Source organism: Callorhinus ursinus, unplaced genomic scaffold (assembly GCF_003265705.2).
Source record: "Callorhinus ursinus isolate GAN/ISIS: 27379988/994484 unplaced genomic scaffold, GSC_fseal_2.0 scaffold2, whole genome shotgun sequence".
Taxonomy (NCBI): Eukaryota; Metazoa; Chordata; class Mammalia; order Carnivora; family Otariidae; genus Callorhinus; species Callorhinus ursinus.
The window spans coordinates 39,593,377-39,599,376 of NW_027397064.1; the positions used below are offsets into that span (position 1 = coordinate 39,593,377).

A 6,000-nucleotide genomic window follows, 5' to 3' on the forward strand; every position below is an offset into this window, starting at 1 on the left:
TTGCCTACTTTCTAGTTCTGAGCATATACTCAGCTCCAGAACCCATTATCAGATGTAGCGAGTCTGGTCCCTAAGAAAGAGAATCCTGTATCACCATAACACATGCATATGATAACTTTTCTCTATGTCTTTCCTTAGGGAGACTATGTCCATTAACATGAGTAATATAGTGGGGGCAAAAAAAATGGCAATGTTTTGTGAAATTTTGAATACTGGGCCTAGTTTAGCTTTAATATCAAAGGACTCAGACATTGCCATGGCCTTCTGTTAGAATGGACCATATAGGAGATAGGTAATAAGTTGAGTCCTGGACCAGGTCCAGCTCACAGTGGATCTAGTGGGTCTACAAACCAACATTAATGTGCCTGTCTAAAATACTTGACTGAATGCGCACATTCTTTTCATGGCCTGTCAGATAATAGCTATTGTAGTGGAAAACCCAAGAATAAACCTCTAAAACTGACATTTTTATAGGTCAAGATACTAAATCAAAAATTGTATCAAGAACCTTGCTTCAAACTATGGAGGACTTACGGTTAGAGAGATTGCCCTCCCTTCACAAAAAAATATGAAACAAGAGTTTATACACATTGAACTAGAGTTATCACACAACTTTGTCCCCTAGGGAAGAGAAACCAATAGTTGAACCCTAATTTTTACCCAGGATACTGCCTGGAGGCAGTTTCAAGGCTGCAGTGAATGGAGAAAAAAATACAAACAGGACCAAATGACTCAATGATTTGGGCAGATGGAGGGAGGCCAAAGCCATTATAATTCATGGAGCAAAGTACCAGTGATCAGAGACCTGCAGACAGAAAATTTGGAGATGTTAAGAGGAATCTCCTAACTTCTTTGGCTTTGCATTGATCTGTTCTTGTACATGGTGATACTTCTTGATGTTGGAAAAGAACCACTAGAAAGCAATATGCTGAACAATGGTCTAAGCAGATGTAAAACAAAAATCGTTCATGTCCCCAAGTGTCAGAATAAAGAGTCCTTGTAATAAAAGGGAATTAGGTATAATTCACAGAAGATTCATGCCTTCACTGAAAAGCCCTAGAGTAAAGTCTATTCTGTGTCCTAACAAAGCTTAAAAATGTAGAGACTCAAACTGATTTGTAAGTTGACTGCATGCTAAAACAAAGCCTTAAGACTCTTACAAAGGCTATAAATCCCAGTAATCACTATATAAAATTCACAATGTCAGACATCAGTTAAAAATGAGGAGGCATGTAATAAAGCAAGAACATAGGACCCATAACCAGAAAAAAACATTTAATAGAAATAGAACTAGATATGCAGAGATAATGGGTTAGTAAGAAAACATTTTAATACAGCTATTATTATGTTTATTACAAATATTTTCAGAGATGAAAGGGAAAGAACAAACATAATGGAAAGAAAAATGGAAAATATAAAGAGCTCTAAATCATCTGGAGATGAAAAATGAAACATCCGAAACGCAAAATAAAATTGATGGAATGAACAGCATGCTGGACAAGAAGGGGGAAAAGGACAATGATTGTGAAGATATTGAAATAGAAACAATCTAAAATGAAGCAGAGGAAAAAAATTGAAATTGAATAGAGCATTACTAACTTGAGGGAAAATATCAAGATGCCTAATAAATGGGCAATTAGGGTTCCAAGAGGAGTTAAGAAAGAAAACATTTTGATGAAATAATTCTAGATTTTTCAAAGTATAAAAAAATTATAAACCACAGATCCAGTAAGCTCAACTAAAGAATAATAAGTATAAAGTGAAGCACAGATATATCATAGTCAATTTATTGAAAACCATCAATATGATATTAAAAGTAACAAATTTAAAAATTATATAGATAGAAAATAATAGAATTATGCAATCTGGAAGGCAATGGAACAGCACATTTAAAGTGCCAAAAAACAAGCAAAAAGCAGTCAACCTGAAATTTATACACCAAGAAAATATTTTTCAAAACTTAAGGCAAATTACTTTTCATGGGATGCCTGGGTGGTGCAGTCAGTTAAGTGTCAGGCTCAGTTTTGGCTCAGTTCGTGATCTCAGGGTTGTGAGATTGAGCCTTGTGTCCGTCTCCCCGCTCAGCACTGAGTCGGCTTAAGACTCTCTCTCCCTCTCACTCTGCCCCTCACCCCTGCACACATGCACTCTCTTTCTCTAAAATAAATCTTTTTGAAAAAAAAAATACTTTTCAGATAAACCCAAGCTGAAAGTATTCAGAGCCAGAATTATACTGTAGGAAATAGGATAGGGAGTTCTTCAGACAAAATGCAAAGTGAAACAAACATGGAAATATGGCTCTATTTATTTATTTTAAGATTTATTTATTTTAGAGAGAAAAAGCATGAGTGGGCGGAAGGGCAGAGGGAGAAGGAGAGCGTATCCTCAAACCGACTCCCCACTGAGCATGGAGTCTGCCCGGGACTCATCCCAGGACCCTAACACCATGACTCCAGCAGAAATCAAGAATCAGATGCTCAACCAACTGAGCGACCCAGGCACCCCAGGGCAGAAATATGGCTTTAGGTGAAAAGAATGGAGAAGGCCAGAAATGTTAATTTCTGAATAAATGTAAAATATATTTTTCTTATTTTAAATCTCTTTAAACAATTAACCGTCTAAAGCAAAAATAATAAAAATGCAACACGGTACTTTTGAATGAACAGGATATGTAGGAGGGTGGAATTCTGCTATTATAATATTAGTTAACTATTTGGAGAAACTGTATAATATAATTTAAAGGTAGATTATGAAAAATTTAATATGTATATTGTAAAATCAAGACTAAGGGTTAGCAAACTATGGCCTGAGGCAGGGGACAAGTCTGGCCCTGCCCTAGTTCCTAAGAATGTTGTTTTGATTTTTTAAGATCTACATCTATGCGTGTCTGTCTCTCTATCATCAATCTATCTAAAGGTAGGAAATAGGAAAAAGGTAAAAAGCAAAAATAGCAAAAGGAGGAAGAGAGGGGAGGATAAAAGTATAGGTAACTCTTGAGGGTCTGGCAAATTTTTTTCCTGAAAAAAGCCAGATTAAAATATTTTAGAATTTGTAGGCTACATATAGTGTATGTCACATATTCATTTTTTCTGCACCACACTCCAGAGCACAACCCAAGAAATAAAGAAGATTTAGCCAATAAAATAATAGTGGAGATAAAATAAGGTCATCAAATGAGTTTTATAAAAACAAGTGTTTTTGCCATTCATAGCCATATCATCTTTTTTGCTAGAGTTGTGTGTTTAATAACAACACTGAAATATAGCCTAATGGATAGGAAGGAAAAATGCATTTAATATGTTAAATGTTATGAAAGTAAAATCCTTGGTCAATGGTAAAATAATAAATTGGCTTTATTGTTAGTTAGAGGTATTCATGACCCCAAAACAATTAAACACAAGTAAGGGGCACCTGGGTGGCTGAGTCAGTTAATCTCTCTGACTCGGTTTTGGTTTAGGTTGTGATCTCTCATAGGTCATGAGATGGAGCTCCGTGTGGGGCTCTGAGCTTAGCAGGGACTCTGCTTGAAGATTCTCTCCCCCTACTCCTCTCCCCAATCGAGTCCATGCTCTTTCTCTCAAATAAATAAATCTTAAAAAAAAATAAGTAAAATTGTTTATTGCCTGAATATAATCAACACCTAAATTTTAAAGCATCATAGAAATATAAATGGAGATTACATTTTAAGAAATACTAATGCTTGTTCAATTTCTGTTGTATGTCATTCTACAGAGCACTTTATTTTTAGTCACTTATTCAATGTTTATAACCTTGTAAGAATGGTACTATTATCATCATCATTTCAATGATAAGGAAACGGAAGCACAGAAAGTATATCTCAATATTAGCAGTATGTTTGATTAGCTATTTTTCCAGTTTTTATTTGAAGTATTTCTACATAGCAGAGAACTTGTTTAGCTAATTTGATCAATAGACAGTAAAGTATATATAATTAATAGCAAAAGTTAGTTTGCACATACTGATTTGATTAAAATTGTCAAATTATGTGCAGCACGTGGTGAATGTATAATGTGCTACATAATTTAGTATTTTTTCTATTAATAGGCTGTTCAGTTACAGTAGCATCTGGCAGGGTTTGGTGACAGACTGGGGGCTACTACTTCAGACAGGATGGTGAGAAAAAGCCTCTGATGAGTTGATATTTTCGATATGAGCAATATGCAACAAGTCATCACACAAGTATTTATTAAATACTTCCCTATGTGTTACTGTTATAGGTTATATGGCCCTGAAAAGGGAGGTAAGGCCCCAATCTCCAAGAAGCTTGAAAGACAGAGAAAGAGCCAGAGGAAAACAAATTTAGACATTAAATGTTAAAAAACAAAATAATAGCTTAACAACAATAAAAAGCTACTGGTAGGGGTGAGGAGAAGTCAGTTACTTTTAACTGGCCAGAATCTCTTTTAAAGATTTGATACTTAATCTGAGATATAAATATACTGATCTGTGGAGGGAATTGCTCAAGGAAAGGAATGACCAGGGAGAAAAGCCCAGAAACAGAGACAAAGCCAGGGAGAAGAGACAGAAGCCCTAATTTTTCAAATAACCAACTGTATAAATTTAAGCCAATTTATTGATTACTCTGCACCTTAATTTCCTTTAGAGTGAGTTGGGCTGGATGTCCACAGATACTATTTCGGTGCCAACAATCTTCTTTATGCTTCTTAATCTTTGGAAACAACCTTCTTTAATTGCTTTTACATTTGTTGAGTGGAGCATAGGGTGCTGGATGGTGAGCTGCCATTCAATAAGAGACCACAAGAGAAATTAAAATAGATGTGTTACTCACAGATCCTGGAGGCAGAACAGGTCATGCCTAGAGGGACCACTCAAGGAAGTCAAGACAGTGCAGGGAGAGAACACTAGTTGCTGGGGCATATGACTTAGGGTCCATGAGTGCGTGCTTTGGGGTTCCTTAGCTAAGGCTGGATTGGTCATTTCAAACCAAGCAAGTAGGGTTTTTGTTAGCCCCATATGGGTCTTATCTAAGAGGCACACAGGAGGGAGGATTTGGGAGGCAGGGGAGACTGGTGATTATAAGGACTGGCAGGAAGTCCTATCATAAACTTACATTTTACTTGTGACTCTGAGGTCTGCTATCTAGGGCATGCATTTGCATGAGGGTGCTAGTATTGGTTTAAGGTCCCTGCCAACTGCTTTGCCAAATAAAATGGTTATCGAAATAGCAATACCATGGAGTTGCTTGCGAAATTCTCAACATTATATTTGATGTAACTAGTTTTGCAGTTCTGTCTTGTATTTGTAAGTGGGTAATCATTCAATAAATCTGAGTGTTGTTGTTGGAGGGAAAAGTAACAGATTCAACTTCTACTTTAGGTGTTAGTTCTATTCTTCCTTATAGACACCTCAGTCTATTTATAAGACTGTTATATTGCTACATTAGCAGATTTCTGTGATGTAAGCCATATATTTTTATGGTAAATTTTATTAATTTTAAACAAACTTATATACTTTTATGCATTATTGAAATTAATATACATAATGATAATGGTCTATGTGTTTATACTCATTTACAATGTTAATATTATTCCACCTTACAATATTTGCATCTATGCTGTATTAATCCACTCTGGTTATACCGTACATATGAGAAGAAAAAAAAGTTATTTCTAAAATTACAGTTTCCTGATAGCCAATCTGAAGGCTTAATTTCATTTTAATATTATACATGTTTTAGGAAAAGTACTCTAAATTTTGCATTGAGTGGCCATTTATTTTATTTTTTTTAAAGATTTTATTTATTTATTTGACAGAGAGAGTGAGAGCAGGAACACAAGCAGGGGGAGTGGGAGAGGGAGAAGCAGGCTTCCCGCTGAGCAGGGAGCCTGATGTGGGACTCGATCCCAGGACCCTGGGATAATGACCTGAGCCAAAGGCAGACGCTTAACGACTGAGCCACCCAGGCGCCCTTGAGTGGCCATTTAAAACTGAGAATTGATAAATAAAATTTATCTCCAG

The 6,000-nt window shown here is 35.9% G+C and overlaps 1 long non-coding RNA gene across 2 annotated transcripts in view; it reads right to left on the reverse strand.

The window, feature by feature from the left end:
* Window positions 1–4,940, reverse strand: part of LOC112840870 (uncharacterized) — a 313,823-nt gene extending 308,883 nt beyond the window's left edge. For both annotated transcript variants that reach the window (XR_012381772.1, XR_003212607.2), the window contains exon 1: window positions 4,811–4,940. This is a non-coding gene — a long non-coding RNA (uncharacterized lncRNA). The remainder of the gene's footprint in view (window positions 1–4,810) is intronic.
* Window positions 4,941–6,000: the final 1,060 nt, after the last annotated feature.